Genomic DNA, 27,656 nt, shown 5'->3' on the forward strand with positions numbered 1-27,656 from the left:
CCTGAGATATAATGGAGGAGGCTCTATCTCTGTCAGTGACCTCAAATATAATGGAGGAGGCTCTCTTTAAGGCCGGGGTCTGATGAGCGTACGGCATCCGATGCGAGAGCATTGGATGCGATATGCTACTGACTCTTGGCTTACAGTATATGGGTGCAAATGAGCAGAGACTCAGCTGAGTCTCTGTGACAATCGCAGCATGCTGCAATTTCACTCACAAGTTGAAAATGGCAGAGACAAAAAAATCTGATGGGTGCTGCCCCATAGATGAATACTCGTTTTATCACATAGCACTCGTCCGTATTCATCGCTAGTGTGACCCTAGCCTAATACAAAATTAAATTCACTGTTTAAATTGGGGTTTTTCATTATTTTTATTCAACGTCTGGTGGCTGCTGTTTACATCTGCTGTTGTGTTTCTTTACTTACACACTTCAAATTTGACAGACCTTGTACATAGGAGTCTGCTATCACTGTCCGACCGCATCTCCTACAACAGTGATTTTCAACCTTTTTTGAGCCGCGGCACACTTTTTATACTTAAAAAATCCCGAGGCACACCACCAACCAAAATGGCACAAAATGGTGCGTCCAGGTTTGAGATGAAAGTCTGCAGTCATTCTATGTGACTGCAGGCTTCTGAATTCTCACAGCGCAAGCACTGCACACTTTCAGGATTCTACCTTGCCGGTGGCCAGAGTGGACGGTCATTGTTATGTTTGCTAATGACAGGTGTTATGAAGGCAATCCAGAAACACAGTGTGCTTAGCGATCAGAGCGCACACAGTGATCTGACAAATACCCAAAAATACAAGAACGAGCTCTGAGACGTGGAAACTCTGTAGACTGCACACCTGATCCTATCCTAAACACAACTAAAAGCGGCTGTGGATTGCGCCTAACAACTACCTAGGCAACTCGGCACAGCCTAAGAAACTAGCTAGCCTGAAGATAGAAAAATAGGCCTGACTTGCCCCAGAGAAATTCCCCAAAGGAAAAGGCAGCCCCCCATATAAGGACTGTGAGTAAGATGAAAAGACAAAACGTAGGGATGAAATAGATTCAGCAAAGTGGGGCCCGATATTCTAGGACAGAGCGAGGACAGTAAAGCGAACTTTGCAGTCTACAAAAAACCCTAAAGCAAAACCACGCAAAGGGGGCAAAAAAAAAAACCACCGTGCCGAACTAACGGCACGGCGGTACACCCTTTGCGTCTCAGAGCTTCCAGCAAAACAAAAGACAAGCTGGACAGAAAAAAAGCAACAAAAAAGCAAAAAGCACTTAGCTATATAAAGCAGCAGGTCACAGGAACAATCAGGAGAAGCTCAGATCCAACACTGAAACATTGACAAGGAGCAAGGATAGCAGCATCAGGCGGAGTTAAGTAATGAAGCAGTTAACGAGCTCACCAGAACACCTGAGGGAGGAAGCTCAGAAGCTGCAGTACCACTTGTGACCACAGGAGTGAATTCAGCCACAGAATTCACAACAGTACCCCCCCCCTTGAGGAGGGGTCACCGAACCCTCACCAGAGCCCCCAGGCCGACCAGGATGAGCCGCATGAAAGGCACGAACAAGATCGGAAGCATGAACATCAGAGGCAAAAACCCAGGAATTATCTTCCTGAGCATAACCCTTCCATTTAACCAGATACTGGAGTTTCCGTCTAGAAACACGAGAATCCAAAATCTACTCCACAATATACTCCAATTCCCCCTCCACCAAAACCGGGGCAGGAGGCTCAACAGATGGAACCATAGGTGCCACGTATCTCCGCAACAACGACCTATGGAATACATTATGTATGGAAAAGGAGTCTGGGAGGGTCAAACGAAAAGACACAGGATTGAGAACCTCAGAAATCCTATACGGACCAATAAAACGAGGTTTAAATTTAGGAGAGGAAACCTTCATAGGAATATGACGAGAAGATAACCAAACCAGATCCCCAACACGAAGTCGGGGACCCACACGGCGTCTGCGATTAGCGAAAAGTTGAGCTTTCTCCTGGGACAAGATCAAATTGTCCACTACCTGAGTCCAGATCTGCTGCAACCTATCCACCACAGAATCCACACCAGGACAGTCCGAAGACTCAACCTGTCCTGAAGAGAAATGAGGATGGAACCCAGAATTGCAAAAAAATGGAGAAACCAAGGTAGCCGAGCTGGCCCGATTATTAAGGGCGAACTCAGCCAACGGCAAAAAGGACACCCAATCATCCTGGTCTGCAGAAACAAAACATCTCAAATATGTTTCCAAGGTCTGATTGGTTCGTTCGGTCTGGCCATTAGTCTGAGGATGGAAAGCCGAGGAAAAGGATAGGTCAATGCCCATCCTACCACAAAAGGCTCGCCAAAACCTTGAAACAAACTGGGAACCTCTGTCAGAAACAATATTCTCAGGAATGCCATGCAACCGAACCACATGCTGAAAGAACAAAGGTACCAAATCAGAGGAGGAAGGCAATTTAGCCAAGGGCACCAGATGGACCATTTTAGAAAAGCGATCACAGACCACTCAAATGACTGACATCTTTTGAGAAACGGGAAGGTCAGAAATGAAATCCATCGAAATATGTGTCCAAGGCCTCTTTGGGACCAGCAAGGGCAAAAGCAACCCACTGGCACGAGAACAGCAGGGCTTAGCCCTAGCACAAATCCCACAGGACTGCACAAAAGTACGTACATCCCGTGACAGAGATGGCCACCAGAAGGATCTAGCCACTAACTCTCTGGTACCAAAGATTCCAGGATGACCAGCCAACACCGAACAATGAAGTTCAGAGATAAGTTTATTAGTCCACCTATCAGGGACGAACAGTTTCTCTGCTGGACAACGATCAGGTTTATTCGCCTGAAATTTTTGCAGCACCCGCCGCAAATCAGGGGAGATGGCAGACACAATGACTCCTTCCTTGAGGATACCCGCTGGCTCAGATAAACCCGGAGAGTCGGGCACAAAACTCCTAGACAGAGCATCCGCCTTCACATTTTTAGAGCCCGGAAGGTACGAAATCACAAAGTCGAAGCGGGCAAAAAATAACGACCAACGGGCCTGTCTAGGATTCAAGCGCTTGGCAGACTCGAGATAAGTCAAGTTCTTATGATCAGTCAATACCACCACGCGATGCTTAGCTCCTTCAAGCCAATGACGCCACTCCTCGAATGCCCACTTCATGGTCAGAAACTCTCGATTGCCCACATCATAATTACGCTCAGCGGGCGAAAACTTCCTGGAAAAGAAAGCACATGGTTTCATCACTGAGCAATCAGAACCTCTCTGTGACAAAACCGCCCCTGCTCCAATCTCAGAAGCATCAACCTCGACCTGGAACGGAAGAGAAACATCTGGTTGACACAACACAGGGGCAGAACAAAAACGACGCTTCAACTCCTGAAAAGCTTCCACAGCAGCAGAAGACCAATTAACCAAATCAGCACCCTTCTTGGTCAAATCGGTCAATGGTTTGGCAATGCTAGAAAAATTACAGATGAAGCGACGATAAAAATTAGCAAAGCCCAGGAACTTTTGCAGACTTTTCAGAGATGTCGGCTGAATCCAATCCTGGATGGCTTGGACCTTATCTGGATCCATCTCGATAGTAGAAGGGGTAAAGATGAACCCCAAAAATGAAACTTTCTGCACACCGAAGAGACACTTTGATCCCTTCACAAACAAAGAGTTAGCACGCAGGACCTGAAAAACCATTCTGACCTGCTTCACATGAGACTCCCAATCATCTGAGAAGATCAAAATGTCATCCAAGTAAACAATCAGGAATTTATCCAGATACTCACGGAAGATGTCATGCATAAAAGACTGAAACACAGATGGAGCATTGGCAAGTCCGAACGGCATCACTAGATACTCAAAATGACCCTCGGGCGTATTGAATGCAGTTTTCCATTCATCTCCTTGCCTGATTCTCACCAGATTATACGCACCACGAAGATCTATCTTAGTGAACCAACTAGCCCCCTTAATCCGAGCAAACAAGTCAGATAACAATGGCAAGGGATACTGAAATTTAACAGTGATCTTATTAAGAAGGCGGTAATCAATACACGGTCTCAGCGAACCATCCTTCTTGGCTACAAAGAAGAACCCTGCTCCCAGTGGTGATGACGATGGGCGAATATGTCCCTTCTCCAGGGATTCCTTCACATAACTGCGCATAGCGGCGTGTTCGGGCACGGATAAATTAAATAATCGACCTTTAGGGAATTTACTACCAGGAATCAAATTGATAGCACAATCACAATCCCTATGCGGAGGTAGAGCATCGGACTTGGGCTCTTCAAATACATCCTGATAATCAGACAAGAACTCTGGGACCTCAGAAGGGGTGGATGACGAAATCGACAAAAATGGAACATCACCATGTACCCCCTGACAACCCCAGCTGGATACCGACATGGAATTCCAATCCAATACTGGATTATGGGTTTGTAGCCATGGCAACCCCAACACGACCACATCATGCAGATTATGCAACACCAGAAAGCGAATAACTTCCTGATGTGCAGGAGCCATGCACATGGTCAGCTGGGCCCAGTATTGAGGTTTATTCTTGGCCAAAGGTGTAGCATCAATTCCTCTCAATGGAATAGGACACCGCAAAGGCTCCAAGAAAAACCCACAACGTTTAGCATAATCCAAATCCATCAGATTCAGGGCAGCGCCCGAATCCACAAACGCCATGACAGAAAACGACGACAAAGAGCATATCAAGGTAATGGACAGAAGGAATTTGGACTGTACAGTACCAATGACGGCAGACCTAGCGGACCGCTTAGTGCGCTTAGGACAATCAGAAATAGCATGAGTGGAATCACCACAGTAGAAACACAGACCATTCAGACGTCTGTATTCCTGCCGTTCAACTCTAGTCATAGTCCTATCGCACTGCATAGGCTCAGGTTTAACCTCAGGCAGTACCGCCAAATGGTGCACAGATTTACGCTCGCGCAAGCGTCGACCGATCTGAATGGCCAAAGACAAAGACTCATTCAAACCAGCAGGCATAGGAAATCCCACCATGACATCCTTAAGAGCCTCAGAGAGACCCTTTCTGAACAAAGCTGCCAGCGCAGATTCATTCCACTGAGTGAGTACTGACCATTTCCTAAATTTCTGACAATATACTTCTATATCATCCTGACCCTGGCACAAAGCCAGCAAATTTTTCTCAGCCTGATCCACTGAATTAGGCTCATCGTACAGCAATCCGAGCGCCAGGAAAAACGCATCGACACTACTCAATGCAGGGTCTCCTGGCGCAAGAGAAAATGCCCAGTCTTGAGGGTCGCCGCGCAAAAAAGAAATAATAATCAAAACCTGTTGAATAGGATTACCAGAAGAATGAGGTTTCAAGGCCAGAAATAGCTTACAATTATTTTTGAAATTAAGAAACTTAGTTCTATCTCCAAAAAACAAATCAGGAATAGGAATTCTTGGTTCTAACATAGATTTCTGATCAATAGTATCTTGAATTTTTTGTACATTTATAACGAGATTATCCATTGAAGAGCACAGACCCTGAATATCCATGTCCACACCTGTGTCCAGAATCACCCAAATGTCTAGGGGAAAAAAAAAAAGTGAACACAGAGCAGGAAAAAAAAAAAAAAAATGATGTCAGAACTTTTTCTTTCCCTCTATTGAGAATCATTAGTTTGGCTCCTTGTACTGTTATGTTTGCTAATGACAGGTGTTATGAAGGCAATCCAGAAACACAGTGTGCTTAGCGATCAGAGCGCACACAGTGATCTGACAAATACCCAAAAATACAAGAACGAGCTCTGAGACGTGGAAACTCTGTAGACTGCACACCTGATCCTATCCTAAACACAACTAAAAGCGGCTGTGGATTGCGCCTAACAACTACCTAGGCAACTCGGCACAGCCTAAGAAACTAGCTAGCCTGAAGATAGAAAAATAGGCCTGACTTGCCCCAGAGAAATTCCCCAAAGGAAAAGGCAGCCCCCCATATAATGACTGTGAGTAAGATGAAAAGACAAAACGTAGGGATGAAATAGATTCAGCAAAGTGGGGCCCGATATTCTAGGACAGAGCGAGGACAGTAAAGCGAACTTTGCAGTCTACAAAAAACCCTAAAGCAAAACCACGCAAAGGGGGCAAAAAAAAAACCCACCGTGCCGAACTAACGGCACGGCGGTACACCCTTTGCGTCTCAGAGCTTCCAGCAAAACAAAAGACAAGCTGGACAGAAAAAAAGCAACAAAAAAGCAAAAAGCACTTAGCTATACAAAGCAGCAGGTCACAGGAACAATCAGGAGAAGCTCAGATCCAACACTGAAACATTGACAAGGAGCAAGGATAGCAGCATCAGGCGGAGTTAAGTAATGAAGCAGTTAACGAGCTCACCAGAACACCTGAGGGAGGAAGCTCAGAAGCTGCAGTACCACTTGTGACCACAGGAGTGAATTCAGCCACAGAATTCACAACAGGTCATGACAGCACAAGTATGTGATTTGGATACTTCTGGCCACATTCTAACTAGACGTGTCCGGCCTCAGTCAATTCATTTTCATTGAATGAGGCCACACATGTCTAGTCAGCACGTGACCGCATGTATGTAAATCACCAACATCAGAGAATTATGATAGCAGTGTGCACTGTGAGAATTCAGAAGTCTGCAGTCACATAGTATGACTGCAGACTCATCACAACCTTGGACATCCCCTTTAATGTTCCTAACAAATAAAAATGAGAATTAGTATCACAAAAAAAACACATTTACATCCAGGTACCTGATAGATGACGTTGTTTGTGGAGTCGCCTCTTTCTTTTCATCTTCACCTTGTCCAGATGCCATGATGACTCTTCTCATCCACCGGCAGAGCTCGTTTCTGCAGACTTCCATCTTCTCCTGTCTTCTGCAGCACATCTCGACACAACACCCTTAAAGACAGCAGTGTTATTATAATGCTCCGGAATAACAATATCTGCCCTAGGCTGAGCCCCTGAGTAAATAATTGCCCCTCACTTTATTCCCAGCACATAATATGACCCTCACTGTCCCTCTTATGGTACATGCCATCCACACTACCCTCTCTCTCTTTTCCATACTTCACACTGCCTTCTCATACGGTGTCCCTCATAGAGAGCCCAGTCTCTCTACTGTGCCCCTTCATTACACTCCTCCTACTTGGCATACTGTCTCCTCCTGGCTGTTACCCTCACACTACTCAGTATCTATTATGAGTCCACTCACACTTTCATCCCCCCATACTGTCTGCACACATTTCTAATAGCCTCCTCCTGTACATCCCCCCCTGCTAACATACCCCTTTGCTCTCTCCATATTTCCTCCTCACACATTCCCCCGACTCCCCATACTGTCCTCACACATCCCATCACCGTTGCTCCCAATACTGTCAGCACACATTTTTCCCCTCGCTACTGTGTCCACCCCCATCTCCCCACTCACCCCCACAGAATATATCCACTGCCCTTCCGATAGAATAAATCCATCCCCTTCCACAGAATAAATGCACCCTGCCCCACACATGCTAAATAAATTCCAGCCCCCCCCACGTACACACTGAATAAATCCCCCCCACACACTGAATAAATCCCCCCCACACACTGAATAAATCCCCCCCACACACTGAATAAATCCCCCCAAACACACTGAATAAATCCCCCCCAAATACACTGAATAAATCCCCCCACACTTAATAAATCCCCCCACACTTAATAAATCCCCCCCAAACACACTGAATAAATCCCCCACACACACTGAATAAATCCCCCCAAACACACTGAATAAATCCCCCCCACACACTGAATAAATCCCCCCCACACACTGAATAAATCCCCCCACACTTAATAAATCCCCCAACACACTTAATAAATCCCCCCACACACTTAATAAATCCCCCCACATACTCCCCATAAACCCACCCCACGCTGAATCTTCGGTGTCTTCAGCTCCACAGCACAGGAGCACTTACCACCAAGTGTCTTTTGTCTCCTGCGCGCCGGATAGTGACGTCAGCAGCGTGATCACATGACTTGATCACGCTGCTGGCGTCGCTCTGACCCAGCGGTCAGAGCCTCAATTGTACTCGCAGCTGGTAGATGTCTGCGAGTACAATTGATCTCCGGGAGCCGGCGCGCTGCAGCTTCTCTGTGCCGGCTGTCAGCTTGACAGTCGGCACAGAGAACAGCTGACTCCCGTTCCCCGCGGCACACCCGACCATGTGCCGCGGCACACTGGTTGAAAAACACTGTCCTACAACAATGGCTACCTCCTGCTGTGACCTGGGAATGCCTGCTGGGCTGTCTAGGTCACAGCTGTTGGAAGAGATCGGCACCATTTTTGTGAAGCCCACAGTGTATGCTGTGGGCTACACTTTCCCCCTGTCACTGTTTAGTGCTGAGCACAAGCCGACCGTTGACAGGAGCTGCCGGGCTGGGAGTGATGACTGGAGATGTAGGGAGTGGAGGTCCTGGATGTGGTAAGTGTCGGCAGTGGGGAGCAGTGATAGCAGCCTGACATAAGTAGTACAATGCAAGGCTGCAGATCACTGCTGTGTTCAGAGCACAGCAGAGAAATAATCTGATGTGCTCTGAACACAGTTCTGCTATATCACTGCAAAGTGACAGCAGAGCGGTGTGTGGCACCACAGGAGTCCAGATGCCACAGTGGCAATGCCTCCCTCACAGGGGGTAATGTCATGCTTGGAAGCAAGAAGGGATCCCCTTAACAGGTAACACTGGCATACAACACCTTTCCTGACTCCAGACCAGAAGGGGGAGCTCTAAACCCGGTTTCAGGGGAACTTCCCTATAAGTTCTGGTCTGGAGGTGGGGTTAGTCAGTAAGTCAGAGACAGTAAAGGAAGAGGAAGCAAGTGAGTAGAAGCTGGAGATAGGAGCTGCGACTGAGCTCACCCCAGGACTGAGCGCAAGAGACCGGACACCGGAGTTCGTAGTTGTGTGGGAACTGCATGCCCAGCAGCTGAATCTGGAGAACAGGAGATTGCAGGTCTCCTGGCCACATCTGATGCCCAAAGGCACAGCAGCAAACCAGAGAGCCCGGAGTCACCACGAGAGAGTGACATCAGGAAAAGGCTCGAGCTGCCTGCCATGCTGGTAGTGTTCCACTTAGGGTATGTGCACACGTTGCGGATTTGGCTGTGGATCCGCAGCAGATTTGGCCCTGCGGATCTGCAGCAGTTTTCCATGCGGTGTACAGTACCATGTAAACCAGCAGAAACGCAGCGGTTTATTTTCTGCAGCATGTCAATTCTATGTGCTGATTCTGCAGCGTTTTACACCTATTCCATAATAGGAATCCGCAGGTGTAAAAACGCAGGCGAATTCCGCACAAAATCCACAGAAAATCCACAATGGAATCCGCAACGTGTTCACATACCCTTAAAGGACAGACTGAGAGAGGGACTTGAAGAGAGCTTGAGGCAACAAGAAAATAAAGAACAGCGCAGTAGGGAGGCTTCCAACCCCACCTGGCTAGGGGGATTCTGAACTGCTTCCAGGCTGCCCAGATCTCCAATACCACCTGTACCTGTGCTCCCGACTGCACCTACAATTAAAGGTAAAGAAACTACAGTCCTTGTGTCCTCCAAGCATTCCTGCACCCCAAAGTCCACAACCTCTCATAGACTGTTTTGGTAGCCCTGGGGCTCCCCTCCACCTGTGGGGAGCAGAACCATCCCAGCTGCATCACCATCAGTCCCAGCGGTCCTTTTAAGCAGCGTCGGCCATCTATAGCCAAATACCACAGGTGGCGTCACGAGCAATCCCCTACAAACATTCCCTCATCCCTTTTAATTGCGCGCCCAGGGCCACGGACCGGGTCACTGCTGCCGTGACCACCCCTTTAAGAACCATCTGACCCGGTTCCGAGTACCCAACGGTGTTGCAGGTTTATCTATGTGACTATGTGAGGTCATTATACTGTATAGATCACTATGTGGTGCCCATTATACTGTATGGTACACTATGTGGGGCCATTATACTGTATAGTGCACTATATGGGGCACATTATACTGTTTTGGGCGCTATGTGAGGCCATTATACTGTATGGAGCACTATGTGGGGTGCATTATAGTATATTGAGCACCATGTCAGTCCATTATAGTGTTTGGAGTACTATGTGGGACACATTATACTGCATTGAGCACCATGTGGGGCCATTATACTGTATGGAGCACTATGTGGGGCCATTGTACTGTATGGTCCACTATGTGTGGCATTATGCTCTATGGAGCATCGGGTGGGGCTATTATGCTGTATGTAATAATAATCTTTATTTAATAATAATCTTTATTTTTATATAGAGCTAACATATTCTGCAGCGGTTTACAGTTTGCACACATTATTATTGCTGTCCCTGATGGGGCTCACAATCTAAATTCCCTATCAATTTGTCTTTGGAATGTGGGAGGAAACCGGAGTGCCCGGAGGAAACCCACGCAAACACGTGGAGAACATACAAACTCCTTGCAGATGTTGTCCTTGGTGGGATTTGAACCCAGGACTCCAGCGCTGCAAGGCTGCAGTGCTAACCATTGAGCCATCGTGCTGCCCCGGAAGCACTATGTGGGGCTATTATACCATATGGATAACTATTTGGAGCATATTACACTGTATTGCACACTATGTGGGGCTTATTATACTCTATTAAGCACTATGTGGAGTCATTATTTTGTATTGAGCACTATGTGGGGCCATTAGTCTGTATTGAGCAATATGTGGGGCACATTATACTGTATGGTGCCCTTTGTGGAGCTATTATACTGTATGATGCACTACGTGGGGCCCATTATAATATATCGAAGGCAATTTGGGGCCCTTTGTGCTAGATGGAGGGGAATTTTGGGCCCAATGTACTACATGGAGGACAATATATGGAATTTATGGGGTTTAATAGTACAAAAATTAGTTTGTAAGGGCTGCAAAGTTATGGGATATGCTCTTTTGTGATAGCGCTGAATATTAATTTTTGGGGGAGAGGGGCAATTAGAACTTCTGCTGTGGGGCCTATGATTTCTGTGTACTCTCCTGGTGATACTGCCCAGAGCCATGTATCTAATGCTCCAGAGCTGTGTATCTGTTGCCCATTACTTTAACCAGTGTTCCTATAGAAGTAGACAGGGCGAGGCCACACATTTCTAAGGGAGCAGTAGAGTAATGTGTGACACCACTCTGTCCACTTCTATGCCAGCAGTAGTGTAGTAGGTGTCTCTGCTCTGACCACTTCTATGGGAGTAGTAATGTAGTGCAGTGTTTTTCAACCAGTGTGCCGCGGCACACTAGTGTGCCACGACACATGGTCGGGTGTGCCGCGGGGAACGGGAGTCAGCTGTTCTCTGTGCCGACTGTCAAGCTGACAGCCGGCACAGAGAAGCTGCAGCGCGCCGGCTCCCGGAGATCAATTGTACTCGCAGACATCTACCAGCTGCGAGTACAATTGAGGCTCTGACCGCTGGGTCAGAGCGACGCCAGCAGCGTGATCAAGTCATGTGATCACGCTGCTGACTTCACTATCCGGCGCGCAGGAGACAAAAGACACTTGGTGGTAAGTGCTCCTGTGCTGTGGAGCTGAAGACACCGAAGATTCAGCGTGGGGTGGGTTTATGGGGAGTATGTGGGGGGATTTATTAAGTGTGTGGGGGGATTTATTAAGTGTGTGGGGGGATTTATTAAGTGTGTGGGGGGATTTATTAAGTGTGTGGGGGGATTTATTAAGTGTGGGGGGATTTATTCAGTGTGTGGGGGGGATTTATTCAGTGTGTGGGGGGGATTTATTAAGTGTGGGGGGGATTTATTCAGTGTGTTTGGGGGGGATTTATTCAGTGTGTTTGGGGGGATTTATTCAGTGTGTGGGGGGGATTTATTCAGTGTGTGGGGGGGATTTATTCAGTGTGTGGGGGGGGATTTATTCAGTGTGTACGTGGGGGGGGCTGGAATTTATTTAGCATGTGTGGGGCAGGGTGCATTTATTCTGTGGAAGGGGATGGATTTATTCTATCGGAAGGGCAGTGGATATATTCTGTGGGGGTGAGTGGGGAGATGGGGGTGGACACAGTAGCGAGGGGAAAAATGTGTGCTGACAGTACTGGGAGCAACGGTGATGGGATGTGTGAGGACAGTATGGGGAGTCGGGGGAATGTGTGAGGAGGAAATATGGAGAGAGCAAAGGGGTATGTTAGCAGGGGGGGATGTACAGGAGGAGGCTATTAGAAATGTGTGCAGACAGTATGGGGGGATGAAAGTGTGAGTGGACACATAATAGATACTGAGTAGTGTGAGGGTAACAGCCAGGAGGAGACAGTATGCCAAGTAGGAGGAGTGTAATGAAGGGGCACAGTAGAGAGACTGGGCTCTCTATGAGGGACACCGTATGAGAAGGCAGTGTGAAGTATGGAAAAGAGAGAGAGGGTAGTGTGGATGGCATGTACCATAAGAGGGACAGTGAGGGTCATATTATGTGCTGGGAATAAAGTGAGGGGCAATTATTTACTCAGGGGCTCAGCCTAGGGCAGATATTGTTATTCCGGAGCATTATAATAACACTGCTGTCTTTAAGGGTGTTGTGTCGAGATGTGCTGCAGAAGACAGGAGAAGATGGAAGTCTGCAGAAACGAGCTCTGCCGGTGGATGAGAAGAGTCATCATGGCATCTGGACAAGGTGAAGATGAAAAGAAAGAGGCGACTCCACAAACAACGTCATCTATCAGGTACCTGGATGTAAATGTGTTTTTTTTGTGATACTAATTCTCATTTTTATTTGTTAGGAACATTAAAGGGGATGTCCAAGGTTGTGATGAGTCTGCAGTCATACTATGTGACTGCAGACTTCTGAATTCTCACAGTGCACACTGCTATCATAATTCTCTGATGTTGGTGATTTACATACATGCGGTCACGTGCTGACTAGACATGTGTGGCCTCATTCAATGAAAATGAATTGACTGAGGCCGGACACGTCTAGTTAGAATGTGGCCAGAAGTATCCAAATCACATACTTGTGCTGTCATGACCGTCCACTCTGGCCACCGGCAAGGTAGAATCCTGAAAGTGTGCAGTGCTTGCGCTGTGAGAATTCAGAAGCCTGCAGTCACATAGAATGACTGCAGACTTTCATCTCAAACCTGGACGCACCATTTTGTGCCATTTTGGTTGGTGGTGTGCCTCGGGATTTTTTAAGTATAAAAAGTGTGCCGCGGCTCAAAAAAGGTTGAAAATCACTGATGTAGTGGACGGAGCCAGGTCACACATTACACCACTGCTGCCATAGAAGTAGACAGAGCGGGGTCTCACATTACACCACTGCTCTCATGGAAGTGGACGGAGTGGGGTCACACATTACATATATTAGATACTGCGTATCTAATCCCATCCTGTGTAATACACTCTGCTGAGACTAATATCTAATGCATCATGTGAGAAACTACACTTAGCCATGTATCTAAATCCAATATTTGTTTCTCTAACCGTATCTAATCACAGCATGTGATACACTTTACATATATAACCCCAGCTTATGATACAGCAGGCAGCACTAACTAACAAAATCAAGAACAATGATGGGGGTGATGGAGAGGAAAATGATGGAGGTGGGGGAGAGGACAATGAAGGGATTGGAGAGAGGACAATGATGGGGGTGGGGGAGATGACAATGAAGGGGATGGGAAAAAGAGAATGATGGGGTGGGGAGACCACAGTGGCGGATGTGGGAGAGAGGACAACGATGGGGTAGGGGATAGGACAATGATTGATGTGGGGGAGATGAAAATGGGTGGGGAATAGACAATGAGGGGGGTGGAAGAGAGGACAATGAGGGATATAAAGGAGAGGACATTGATGGTGGTGGGGACATGACAATTGTGATGTTGGGAAGAGGACAATGAGGTGGGTGGGGAAGATGACAATTATGGGGGTGGGGAAGAGCACAATAAGGGGTGAGGGATTATGACAATGAGGGATGTGGAGGAGAAGACTGAGTGTTGTGGGGGAGAAGATAATGAGTGGGATGGGGAGATGACAATGAGGAGGGTGGGGGAGAGGACAATAAGGGAGTGGGTAATTTGGATGGGAGTAAGGGGCTTATAATGGACTTATGAACAATGGGAGGACGTTAGATATGGATGTAAAATGAATTGGGTGGAGAGGGTGCCTAGTCCTCCCCCATCTCTCAGTTCATTATGATACTATTAGGGACTTTACATTTATTGGGGAGGGGGGAAGGTACATAGCACATAGGACACTTTATAATGAATTGAAATATGGGAGGAGGCGCTATCGGGGATTTGCAATGAATTGGGATGTGGCAGTGGATGATCAATACCTGATAATGTCTTCTCTCACACCCATATTCAATGTGATGCTATCAAGAACTTATAATGAATGGGGGGCTCAGGACAGTGAGTAAGGCTATGTGCTCCTGTTCAGGATTTGCAGGGGAAGTTTCTGCTGCATATACTAATGTGTTGGCAGGAAGAAAATTCCGTAAAATACATTCTTTTGCCATGTTTTTGACATGCATTTGTGGCGTATTTTACCTCACTCGTTAGTATGCGTGAAATACGCTGCAGGAAAAAATATGTAGCGTGTGCATGAGACTTCAGGGATCTCATTCACTTCGCTTGTACTGTAAAACCTTGCATATTTACCATGTGCACATAGCCTAACAGTTAATTGTGGAGATTCACGGAGACTGAATAATTTATATTATTGGGAGTCAGAGATTATAGTTAATGGGGGACATAGTGCTGCTTATTACTTAATATTTTGATTGGTGCGTGGCTAATAGTATATTGATTGTGAAGAACATACAGTGGGGAAATAAGTATTTAGTCAGCCACCAATTGTGCAAGTTCTCCCACTTAAAAATATGAGAGGCCTGTAATTGACATCATAGGTAGACCACAACTATGAGAGTCAATATGAGAAAACAAATCCAGAAAACCACCTTGTCTGATTTGGCAAGATTTATTTTGCACATTATGGGGGAAAATAAGTATTTGGTCATTAACAAAAGTTCATCTCAATACTTTGTAATATATCCTTTGTTGGCAATGACAGAGGTCAAACGTTTTCCGCAAGTCTTCACAAGGTTGGCACACACTGTTGGTGGTATGTTGGCCCATTTCTCCATGCAGATCTCCTCTAGAGCAGTGATGTTTTGGGCCTGTTGCTGCGCAGCATGGACTTTCAACTCCCTCCAAAGGTTTTCTATGAGGTTGACATCTGGAGACTGGCTAGGCCACTCCAGGACCTTCATATGCTTCTTACGAAGCCACTCCTTTGTTGCCCTGTTGGTGTGCTTGGGATCATTATCATGCTGAAAGACCCATCCACGTTTCATCTTCAATGCCCTTGCTTTACACTGAAAATCTCACGATACATGGGCCCATTCATTTGTTCGTGTACGTGGATCAATCGTCCTGGTTCCTTTGCAGAGAAACAGCCTCAAAGCATGATGTTGTCACCTCCATGCTTCACAGTAGATATGGTGTTCTTTGGATGCAACTCAGCATTCTGTCTCCTTCAAACATGACGAGTTTTGTTTCTACCAAACAGTTCTACTTTGGTTTCAGACCATATGACATTCTCCCAATACTCTTCTGGATAATCCTAATGCTCAGACGTACTGGCTTAAGCAGAGGGACACGTCTGGTACTGTAAAATCTGAGTCCCTGGCGGCATAGTGTGTTACTGATGGTAGCCTTTGTTACGGTGGTCCCAGCTCTATGCATGTCATTTGCTAGGTCACTCCGTGTGGTTCTGGGATTTTTGCTCACCGTTCTTGTGATCATTTTGACCCCATGGGGTGTGATCTTCCATGGAGCCCCAGATCGAGGGAGATTATCAGTGGTCTTGTATGTATTCCATTTTCTTATTATTGCTCCCACAGTTGATTTCATCACACCAAGCTGCTTGCCTATTGCAGATTCAGTCTTCCCAGCCTGGTGCAGGGCTACAATTTTGTTTCTGGTGTCCTTCGACAGCTCTTTGGTCTTCACCATAGTGGAGTTTGGAATGTGACTGAGGTTGTGGACAGGTGTCTTTTGTACTAATAACAAGTTCAAACAAGTGCCATTACTACAGGTAATGAGTGGAGGACAGAGGAGCCTCTTAAAGAAGAAGTTACAGGTCTATGAGAGCCAGAAATCTTGCACGTTTTTAGGTGACCAAAACTAATTTTCCGCCATAATTTGCAAAGTAAATCTTGCCAAAAAAACCAATGTGATTTTCTGGATTTGTTTACTCATTTTGACTCTCATAGTTGTGGTCTACCTATAATGTCAATTACAGGCCTCTTTCATCTTTTTAAGTGGAAGAACTTGCACAATTGATGGCTGACTAAATACATTTTTCCCCACTGTATCTGTATTCAGGGGGAGACACATGTATGCTACAATGTATGTGATCTTGTTATTTTCAGGGCTGCGATGATCATTGTGACAAGACGAGTCATGACTGGGAGATGTCGACATGAAGGTCTGACCAGGTGGAGAAAATGACTCTAATCAGACGAGATGTCAGCGGTAAGTACCTGGATGTAAATGTTATCATGAATCTGCACTGTGTGATTTGGAGTGATAACATATCTGTAAAATCCCTTAGGCCACATTTGTGTGAATTGTCCGTGTGCTGCCAGATCCGGCACACAGACTCGTAGTTTTATAGGTCCATTCACACATCCATGAAAATCTTGGATCTGAGAATAAGATCCGTGAGGGTCAGTGAATGTCCTATTCTGATCTGATTTTGAGGATCAGACAAGGACGTGCTCAATTATTACTATTATTATTTATATAGCACCATTAATTCCATGGTGCTGTTCATGAGAAAGGGGTTACGTAAAGAGTTATAGATATCGTTTACACTAAACAAATTTACAATGACAGACTGGTACAGAGGGGAGAGGACCATGTCCTTGCGGACTTACTTTCTTTGAGATAATGGGAAAGAGACAGAAGGTCGGGGGTACAGCAGCTCTGTTGGTGAGGCTGCAGCACCTCAGGGTCCTGGTCGTTGCAGTAATGTCATTCTTCCACCAGGGGGAGTGATGTTACGTCTGAAGGCAATAAAGGAGATCACTTTACCAGGTATCACAAACCACACAACACACTTCATACTCCAGTCCATCAGGGGGAGCTATGCTCCTATTTAGTAGGGCACTCTTCACAATTAGGTAAAACTGGTGGTCTGGATAAGAAGTTAGGCAGAAGCGAGCTGGGCTTCACCCAGTTAGCTGCTATCTGAGCTTAACTCAGGTAGTGGGTCCCTGACAGGGGTGGGATCCTGTCAGAGGCCTAGACAGAAGGCCACGGAGCTGCGTCGGCCCGACGTGCAGCAGCATCCTAAGAAAGAGACATTGAAGGAGAATTGTGTTGCAGAGAGTGAGAAACAAAGTCATAGCAAAAGGAGAGGAAACCAGAAGGAGTTCTGCCCTGTAAAAGGTTGCCTCCTTTCTGAGGCGCAGGATCTGGTAGCCGGAACACCGAGGGAGTTGTGACGCCCATGAGACCGGGATACCCAGCACCGGACCAATGGAGTCTGTCTCTTGAGGGGGATGTCACGGGTGGCTTGACTCGGTGCTGTGGCCTCAGGCAATGCACAGTGTAAGGGGTATCATGAGGGGACAGGCACTTACTTGATCAGCAGCAGGTTCTCCCAGCGGTGACGATCCCGATCCTGGATAGATGGCTATTGTCCAAATGAAAGACTGAGGCACTGAAACGTTTAACCAGTTTACTTTAACATAAAAGGATTTACAACCAGTCCTGTCACCGGAGTCTGTATGGGAACTCTGAGTTACTTTGACCCTGCCGGGTCCTTCGCCTCTTATTGTGCGCAATTTCTGTGTTGTCCTGCTGCTGTATGTGAACTGGCTGCCGGCCCAATCTGTCCCCTCCGGGTCCTGGTTCGACGGGCAACCCGAGTCCTTTTATCGGTTTACCCCCTCTGGGAGTACCGCTGAACTCTGTGTCTGTTGCTGCGTCCGGCCCTAGTGAAGCTGATATCACCTCACGTTTTTCCGGTTGCTGTATTATATATAATGAATACAGCCACGGATCCGGTATCCGTCTTTGCGCCTGTTCTGGGTAGTGATTAATGCTACCCGGTTCTCACAATGTCTTTTTTCTCTATCCCTCTTCTCCTCAGGCCGGTGATTTCGTCCTGGAAACCGTCATAGGGCTGTTAGAAATTCAGCTGTATGACCTCTCACTATCAGCTCCTTAGCCCAACTGCCAGTTCTTCTCTCAGACCAGAATGGATCAAGGGGAGTCTCTGGAGCTCCCCCTTCTGGCCGGAGGTGGTAGTGCAGTCTTGCTATTTTAGTATTTGTACTTACTGTCAGTAACTATTTTTGTGGCAAATACCCCTAGGGGTGCCACATTCCCCCTTAGTTAAGAACAGTACTCCGGGACTGTGGGACAATAACATTTTGAAATAACAATTAATATGTACAGAGTCTTAAAAATGAAAAGTTACAAAAACCACTCAAGGAAACAAAAATAGAGTTCTGTAAAAAGTCACTTCAAATAGCGTCCATTAATACAGTTCTATCCTTGAAGGTATTAGGAAAGGCACTGTACTTAGTGTCCAGGAATTTAGTTCCATTTTTCCAACAGAGTTATCAATATAAAGTCTAAAGAAAGTTCAAAAAGAGCAAAAAGCAAAGTTCAAAAAGCAGTCTTTCCGGAGCTTTGATTTAGTGCCTCCGGGCTGATAAAAAGTTCAAGAATATGCAATAAGTTCATACAGACAAGTCTCTGTAGGCACTGGGCTTAAACGTTGCAGACTGATAACAATGACTATACTACATTTTCTGTTTAACTATATACGGCATAACATATATACAATTCACATTATGAGCTTTATAGTTGGTAATCTGCATACCTGGCCGGTAATTGACCCTGGGTACTACGCTGTGATCTACGTAATAGCGGTGTCTCTTCATGTGGTGTACTACTGTCTACTGCGGATGTAGTATCTGCCCGCTCTGCTAAAGATAATTCCACGACTATGGAGTTGGCAAGTCCACCGTGAATGGGATTACTCTGACCAGGAATCTGTTCTTCCTGGCCTGGAACCTCCTGTAGTACGGGGTCAGCCTCTTCCTGTCTTGGGACTTCTGGTATTGGGTTCGGTGTTGGGTAAAAGGCCACCATGGGAACCACTACTGCACCATGGTATGTTAGTAGGGTTTTGGGAAAGTCTCCTATACAGGTGTGATACACTTCCTCTTCTTTTTCCTTTACTGGTTGAACCTGTATGGGTTGAATAACTTCTGGTTCTGGCTGGACAACGTCTGGCTCTTTCAATGTTTCCGGACATAATTTAAGATTGTCTCTTGACACTAGTACAGATGTTAAGCCTCCGTTTTTGCTAATGAGACACATTTTAGGATTATCCACTCTTGTTGGTAAAACTGTGTAGGGTACGGCTTCCCACTGATTGTCCAGTTTATTGGTTCGACGATTTCTCTTGAGCACTTGGTCACCCGGTCTTAATGGGGTCGCTAGAGCATTCTGGTTGAAAGTTCGCTCTTGTCTTTCTCTAGTTTGCTGAAGGCTTCTTTCCACACTCTCTTGCACTTGGCGATACTGCTTTTGCCGTATGATATCCCAATTGGAGTCTTGAACTTCTGCGTCTGGTTTCAGAATTCCCATTTCTAGATCGATTGGTAATTGGCCGGGTCTTGCACGCATAAGGTAAGCTGGGGTGCAGTTGGTGGCGCTCACCGGGACATGATTATACAGATCCACCAAGTCAGGCAATTTCTCTGGCCATTGATTCCTTTCTGTCTCAGGTAAAGTCTTTAGTAGGTCTATTACAATATGGTTCATCTTCTCGCATAAGCCGTTTGTTTGTGGATGATAGGCCGTCGTCCGGATCTTTTTGCAACCATACATATTACAGAATTCTCTGAAGATCTCTGATTCAAAGGCTGTACCTTGGTCGGTGAGAACCTGTTCCGGATATCCATGGGGTCTACAAAAGTACGTTTGGAACGCTTTGGCTGCTGTTTTTGCTGTCAGATCTTTTACGGGTACTACTACCAAGAAACGTGAATAATGGTCCACGATGGTCAAGGCATAGACATAGCCGGACCGGCTTGGTGTCAACTTCACGTGGTCCATGGCTACAAGTTCAAGTGGTTGTTTGGTGATTATGGGCTGCAGTGGTGCTCTTTGGTTCTTTTGATCGTTTCTTCTGAGGTTGCACGGGCCACAATTTCTGCACCACTGTTCGATTGATTTTCTCATTCCGACCCAATAAAATCTTTCTCTTAGAAGTACTTCTAACTTTTTCCAACCGAAGTGACCAGCACCATTGTGGTAAGCTTCGAGGACCATCTTCACATCTTGTTTAGGCACAATAATCTGCCAAACCAATTCATGTGTTTTCGGATTGGTGTATCTTCTACAGAGCTTCCCTTGATACAGGAACATTTTGCCTCTCTCTTTCCAGAGTTGATGCGTCTCTTCTGGGGCATCCTCATCGGGATATGCACTTTGCTCAGTCAACAGTTCCTTCACCAACTTCACAGCCGGATTGCTGTCTTGGGTGTCAGCCCATCTATGGTGTGCTAACGGATTAAAATTCACCTCTTGTTGTTTCTGATAGGTACTTGACTGATGATGTTTTGCCTTGGGACGATGGAAGGCTGGTAGTTCAATTTCTTCAAGCTCCCCCGTTTCCTCTTCTACATCTCTCAAGTGTGGCATCCGGGATAGGGCATCGGCATTTCCATTCTTGCGACCTGCTCGATACTTGATTATGAAGTTGTAACTAGATAACCGGGCTATCCATCGCTGTTCTAACGCACCTAATTTGGCTGTGTCCAGGTGGGTCAACGGATTGTTGTCAGTATAGACAATAAATTCTGCAGCGGCCAGATAGCGTTTGAAACGCTCCGTCACAGCCCAAACTACTGCCAGTAGTTCCAATTTGAAGGAGCTGTAATTTTCTGAATTTCTTTCAGTAGGCCAGAGCTTTCTACTTGCAAAGGCGATGACTTTCTCCCGACCTTCTTGCTTTTGTGACAGCACCGCTCCTAGTCCCACATTACTGGCATCGGTGTAGAGGATGAAAGGTTTATGGTAATCTGGGTATGCCAGAACCTCTTCTCCGGTTAGTGCCTTCTTTAGTTGTTCAAAGGAGTCTTCCCTTTCGTCGTTCCACTGAAAAGGAGGGTTTCGGTTTGAAGGTTTCTTCGTCTGCCCTACCAAGGTGTCTTGCAAGGGTGCTGCCAACTTGGTAAATCCTTTTATAAATCTGAGATAGTAACCCACCAATCCCAGGAATTGTCTCACTTCTTTTGCGCTGGTAGGTCTTGGCCAATCCCTTATGGCGCTTATTTTCTCGGGATCTGGTGCTACTCCCTCCGAACTCACGATGTGTCCCAGGTACTGTACCTTTGGCTTGAGAAGGTGACATTTGGATGGCTTGATTTTCATGCCATACCTGGATAAGGCTTCGAACACTTCTGCCAGGTCTATTAAGTGTTGTTCGTAAGTCTTTGAGTAGACGATCACATCATCTAGGTACAGGAGGACGGTCTCGAAGTTCTTGTGTCCGAGGCAGCATTCCATCAGCCGCTGGAAGGTACCGGATGCGTTGCAGAGTCCGAACGGCATGCGATTAAATTCACATAGACCCATTGGTGTGGTGAATGCCGTCTTTTCCTTATCTCTCTCAGCCACAGGGACTTGCCAATACCCGCTTGTTAAGTCTAAGGTGGAAAAATAATTAGCAGATTTCAAAGCAGTTAAGGACTCTTCTATCCTAGGCAAGGGGTAGGCGTCTTTATGGGTGATGTTATTAATCTTCCGGTAGTCTACGCACATTCTCATGGTTCCGTCCTTTTTTTTGACAATCACTAGAGGGGCCGCCCAGGGGCTACAGCTGTCTCTTATTACCCCGGCCTGTTTCATTTCCCTCAGCATATCTTTTGCACATTGATAGTGAGCGGGCGGTATGGGTCTATATCTTTCTTTTATTGGGGGATGGTCACCTGTGGGGATTGTGTGTTCTACCCCTTCTATCCGTCCGAAGTCCAATGGGTGTTTACTGAAGACTTGTTCATATTCCGTCACTAGCCTATACACCCCTTGTTTTTGATGGGTAGGTGTTGAATTTATGCCCACGTGTAGCTGTTGGCACCAATCCTCCATTTCTCCATCTGAGCCATTGCCTTCCACCTGACAGGTTGGTTCTAAGGGCTCAATGGATGTGATGGCATTGTTGTCAACAGTATATAGCTTTGCCATTGTAGCATACCTTGGCAAAGTGACCTCTTCCTCTCCACAGTTCAAAAGTCGTACCGGCACTCGTCCCCGGTGTACCTCGACTATCCCTCGTGCTGTGAGTATAGTGGGCCTGCTGTCGGTGTACACTGGTTCTATTAAGGCTTGATAATCTCGTCCCTTAGTACCAATGGCTGCTCTACACCATACCAGCATTTCTGTTTTTGGTGGGATTACAATAGACGTTGGATCACTTACCCTCACACTGCCGATTTCTCCACCTGCAACTTCTACCTGTTGCCTTAACATCAATACTTTTATTTCCCTCCGGAGAACTCTCTGCTGGCAGGATTGGGCAGTTTCAGCAATTTGCTGTAAGACAGAAATGACTTCGGAAAAGCAGTTCTCTAACACATTCATTCCTATCAATACAGTTGGTTCACAGTTCCGCCGGTCAACATCAACAACAATTATACCCTGTTTCTTCAGTTCTACTTTACCAATCTTTATGGTCATCTCCCTGAATCCTAGTTTCGGTACCAACTTACCATTACTGGCCCATATATCTAGTTCAACATCAGAGGGCCCTTTATCAATATCTGCATCAGCCCAGTACCTCTTATAAAGGATATACGGTATAGATGAAATCTGGGAACCTGTGTCCAGCAAAGCGTTGAGGGGAATTCCGTCCAGCACGATAGGGATAATGGGTCGTCCTCCGATGTACCTGTCGTGCCAGGGTGTTGGGCCTTGAAAGTTCATTCCTGCGAAGCGGCCCGCATTCCCAGGGGATTCCCGTTTAAATCACAATCTCGTGCAAAGTGGCCCGGCTGCTGGCAACGGCGGCAAATGGGCTGTCCATCTGGTTGGTAGCGGTCGCGGGGTCGTCCTCTCCATGTCGGGTATCTCCGGGGTCTCATCCATGGAACATCCTCTCTACAGTTTGCCAACTCCATCTTGTGTCCTCTCATCTCCTGCATGGTTTTAGCCATTGAAGCAACAACATCAGCTAAAGAGTCAAGCTTTTGTTGAAGGGCCTCATTAGTACTGGGCTCCAGGGGCTTAGCAATGGCCCCAGACATAGCTGATGTCACTGGCACTCCCTGTTGTTGAGGTGCCTCTGCCATGGGTTGCGCAGGATCCTGATCCCGAGGTGCCTCTGCCAGCTGGAGACGTATAGCGCTCTCCTTTAATTGGGCAAATGTCAATTCAGGGTTCTTAAATACAAGCATGCTCACATGCCCCCGGTGAGAAGGGGTGTAGAGTCCCTCAATAAATTGATCTCTTAGCAGTTTATCCGCTCCGGTGTTAAAAATGGGTTCAGCCAGTGTAAGTGATTTAAGGGCTTCCTGCAGGTTTAAGGCAAAGTCTCTCACGCCCTCATTAGCTTTTTGTTTGCAATTAAAGAATCGTATTTTAGCTTTGCTGCTGGCCGTGGTTTCAAATGTAGCTTTTAATCCAGCAAATATGCGTTCAACAGTGCCTTTTAGATCAGCTGCCCATGCTGTGACTTCTCGCTTAGCATGGCCACTTAACTGCATCATCAGGAGACTAACACGCTGAACTTCACCCACAGGGAACATGTCAAAATGGGCCAGCATCTTTTCTCTGAAATCGTCAAGGGTATTAGGCTCACCTTCATACATTGGAAGCCATGGGCCACCCGGGGTATATGGCATCAGCACCGGCATGATGGGCGCCACTCCTTGCACCGCTGCGCTGCCGGACTCTCTATTGACACTCTGTCTTTCAGCTGCATTAGCGTTGCCGGGTGCTGCGGCGTCTCCGTGCTGCGACATACTGTGCCCCCTTAGTTAATCCGGACCCTTCCGGTCCTCCGCTTCCGTCGGGATAGTGTAGATTCGTTCCGCTGTGCAGCAGGATCGATTTTCCCCTTGCTCTGATGTCAGAGCGCTCAGCTTGGTGCCGCCCACAATGACACGCCCCCTGCTGCTCCCACCCACCGCGCTCTGTAATGGCGGATTCTGAAGTTTTTCAGTTAGACTGGGGCTCAGGTGATGGCGTAGCTCAATTAACAGTCTCGTGCCTAACGGTTATGAAGTGATTACCTCAGGGGATGGCGGCCATCTTTACTCCATTATAACCAATGGGGAAATGTCACTTTCAATAGTTTTCAATGGGGAATGGATTTTTGTTTAATAAAGTCAATTTTCAAGATTTTTCATCCCAGTTTTCACAGTTTTGGGCTCCAATCACGGCACACAATACCCGGCATACGGGCTGGCTAGATCCTGTTCGTGACGCCAATTGTGACGCCCAAGAGACCGGGATACCCAGCACCGGACCAATGGAGTCTGTCTCTTGAGGGGGATGTCACGGGTGGCTTGACTCGGTGCTGTGGCCTCAGGCAATGCACAGTGTAAGGGGTATCATGAGGGGACAGGCACTTACTTGATCAGCAGCAGGTTCTCCCAGCGGTGACGATCCCGATCCTGGATAGATGGCTATTGTCCAAATGAAAGACTGAGGCACTGAAACGTTTAACCAGTTTACTTTAACATAAAAGGATTTACAACCAGTCCTGTCACCGGAGTCTGTATGGGAACTCTGAGTTACTTTGACCCTGCCGGGGTCTTCGCCTCTTATTGTGCGCAATTTCTGTGTGGTCCTGCTGCTGTATGTGAACTGGCTGCCGGCCCAATCTGTCCCCTCCGGGTCCTGGTTCGACGGGCAACCCGAGTCCTTTTATCGGTTTACCCCCTCTGGGAGTACCGCTGAACTCTGTGTCTGTTGCTGCGTCCGGCCCTAGTGAAGCTGATATCACCTCACGTTTTTCCGGTTGCTGTATTATATATAATGAATACAGCCACGGATCCGGTATCCGTCTTTGCGCCTGTTCTGGGTAGTGATTAATGCTACCCGGTTCTCACAATGTCTTTTTTCTCTATCCCTCTTCTCCTCAGGCCGGTGATTTCGTCCTGGAAACCGTCATAGGGCTGTTAGAAATTCAGCTGTATGACCTCTCACTATCAGCTCCTTAGCCCAACTGCCAGTTCTTCTCTCAGACCAGAATGGATCAAGGGGAGTCTCTGGAGCTCCCCCTTCTGGCCGGAGGTGGTAGTGCAGTCTTGCTATTTTAGTATTTGTACTTACTGTCAGTAACTATTTTTGTGGCAAATACCCCTAGGGGTGCCACAGAGTCATCGTCGCCAAGCCTGGCTCCAGAGACCGGCAGGACAGCTAATTCCTTATTAGTTGCCCGACCTTTACCCAGGAGGCACTGTGGCAACGATGGGAGGCCGGGGTATCCTAGAGCTCCTGTAAAAAGCCTCAAGCCACCAGTCATACGGGTTGTTCCTACCCATTTGGGGGACAGAGAGAGAGAGACATAACATCAACAACAGTTGTGAGGGCCCTCACCAGTAAGGTACTACAACATCCAGGCGCTAGAGGAAGGCTACTGAATTCCACCTGGGGAAGGGGACTCTGGATTTGCCTTCAGACTGGCCAGACTCTGCCTACCCTGTGATCTGGTGCTCCGGACTGTGGATGCTGGAGCCTTCAGTAAAAAGGTAAAGAGACTGCAAACTTGTGTCCTCGTTCTTCACTGCGCCTTTCACCATCCAACATCCACACACTGGGAAGCCCTGGGGTCACACTTCACCTGTGGGAAGGTAGACCATCTAGCTGCCATAACATCACCCCAGTGGACCCCTAAGCAGTGGAGCGCCCCCAGACACAGGGCCACAGGTCGCTCGGTACCGGTCCTCTCTGTCTCAGTTCTGGGGTTGTCACGGTGACTGGACCCGGTCCGTGACCGTGCTAAGGGGCATCCAATAAAAGGGATGATGGTAGTTTGTCAAGGTTTCGTGACGCCACCTGTTGTATTCGGTCAGGGCGACCGACGCTGCTTGGGGTCCGCTGGGGTGATGGAATGGCAGCTAGATGGTATACCTTCCCACAGGTGAAGTATGTCCCCAGGGCTTCCCAGTAAGGTGGATGGTGATGGTGTGAGGTGCAGTCAATAACGAGGACACAAGGTTGCAGTCTCTTTACTGAAGACTTCAGGATCCTCAATCCAGAGCACGGTTAACAAGGCTGTCTGAGACCGGCCGATCCGAAGGCACATCCAGAGTTCCCTTTACAGGTGGAAATCGTGGCCTACCACTAGCACCTGTGTATTGTAGTGCTTCCCTGCTGAGCATTCGGGATAGTCCTCACAACTTCTGTTCTCGTTCGTTCCAGTTCTTTCTAGTTCTTTCTATTCTCCGTCCCCCAGGTTTGTTATGGCTAGGACGCACCCGTTTGACGGGAAGGCTCAAAGCTCTTCTGTGACCCTAGAGATGCCCCTCTCCACGCGTTGCCCCCTATGTCTGATTAGGTGATGTGAGGTAGACAGCCAACCTATAATTAACTGTCCTGCGGTATTTGGAATAAGGCATAAAGTCAGTTACTTCCTCGGTGTTCCGGGCACTGGCTATGCGCCTCAGTAGGATGTTGCCGTTCTCCGGGCACGACTCCTACTGGCTCTCCTTTGTGCTTTGATCTCGTTTCTCACTGTCCACAATATCCTTCGCTTCGTGTCCTTTCTTTGGATGCCGCCGCAGATAGTGCAGGCGCGGCTCCGTAACGTTCTATCCTTGTCGCTAGGTGCCTGCCAGGTTCCCACGCCTGATAGGGACCCCCCTGAATCTTCCCCCGCAACACCTCCTGCCACGGGATGTTGCCTGAACAAAACCCAGTCAGCTTCTGACTAACTTCCTATTCAACCCCTAGTTTTACCAGTGTGAGGAGTGGCCTAATAAATAAAACCTTTTGCTCCCCCTAGTGGCCGGAGTGTGAAGTATAATGTGTGCTGGTGATACCTGGTCAGATGAACTCCTTTAGTGCCATCAGACGTACCATCACTCACCTTAGTGGCAGAGCGATACTACTACAATGACCAGGCCTCTGGGGCGCTGCACAGCGTCGGTCACCCTGACCTAATACCACAGGTGGCGTCACGAACATTTATCCCTTAAAAGACCTTTCCCCCTTTTAGCAACGGATGTCCCTAGGGCCATGGACGGGGTCAGCCACCATGACATCCCCCTTGAGAACCGAAGGGCCCGGCTCCTAGTACCCCTAGCCCTACGGGGGCGCTTGAAATCGGCAGCTCAAGTGGTGGAGAGACGGCAGAATGGTTATTGCAGGCTGTCAATGCGTCTGTAAAAGTGGGCAGCAGACAGACACTGTACACAGACACCGAAATGTAGCCTTATTATGTATAGCGTGCTCACTTATTATGTATTGCGCCGTCCATTAGTATATAGCATACTAACTTATTATGTATAGCACAGTCCCTTAGTATATAGTGTATTCACTTATTATGTATAGCACAGTCCCCAAGGATATAGTGTCCTCACTTGTATAATGGTCTTCACCATAGTGG

At 47.3% G+C, this 27,656-nt stretch overlaps 1 protein-coding gene across 3 annotated transcripts in view; it reads left to right on the forward strand.

Moving 5' to 3' along the window:
• The window catches only part of LOC138667024 (gastrula zinc finger protein XlCGF26.1-like), a 55,725-nt gene that overhangs the window by 4,664 nt on the left and 23,405 nt on the right, over positions 1-27,656 (forward strand). Inside the window, exons 1-2 of one of the 3 annotated variants that reach the window (XM_069755267.1) lie at positions 12,237-12,736; positions 16,447-16,549. The exons of 1 other annotated variant lie outside the window; for it this stretch is intronic. The gene's annotated coding sequence lies outside the window, so the exon portion shown is untranslated. Of the gene's footprint in view, positions 1-12,236; positions 12,737-16,446; positions 16,550-27,656 lie in introns of those variants that run through there. One more of the 3 variants, XM_069755269.1, reaches the window with a different exon arrangement.

This window comes from Ranitomeya imitator, chromosome 2 (assembly GCF_032444005.1).
Source record: "Ranitomeya imitator isolate aRanImi1 chromosome 2, aRanImi1.pri, whole genome shotgun sequence".
NCBI classification, from domain to species: Eukaryota; Metazoa; Chordata; class Amphibia; order Anura; family Dendrobatidae; genus Ranitomeya; species Ranitomeya imitator.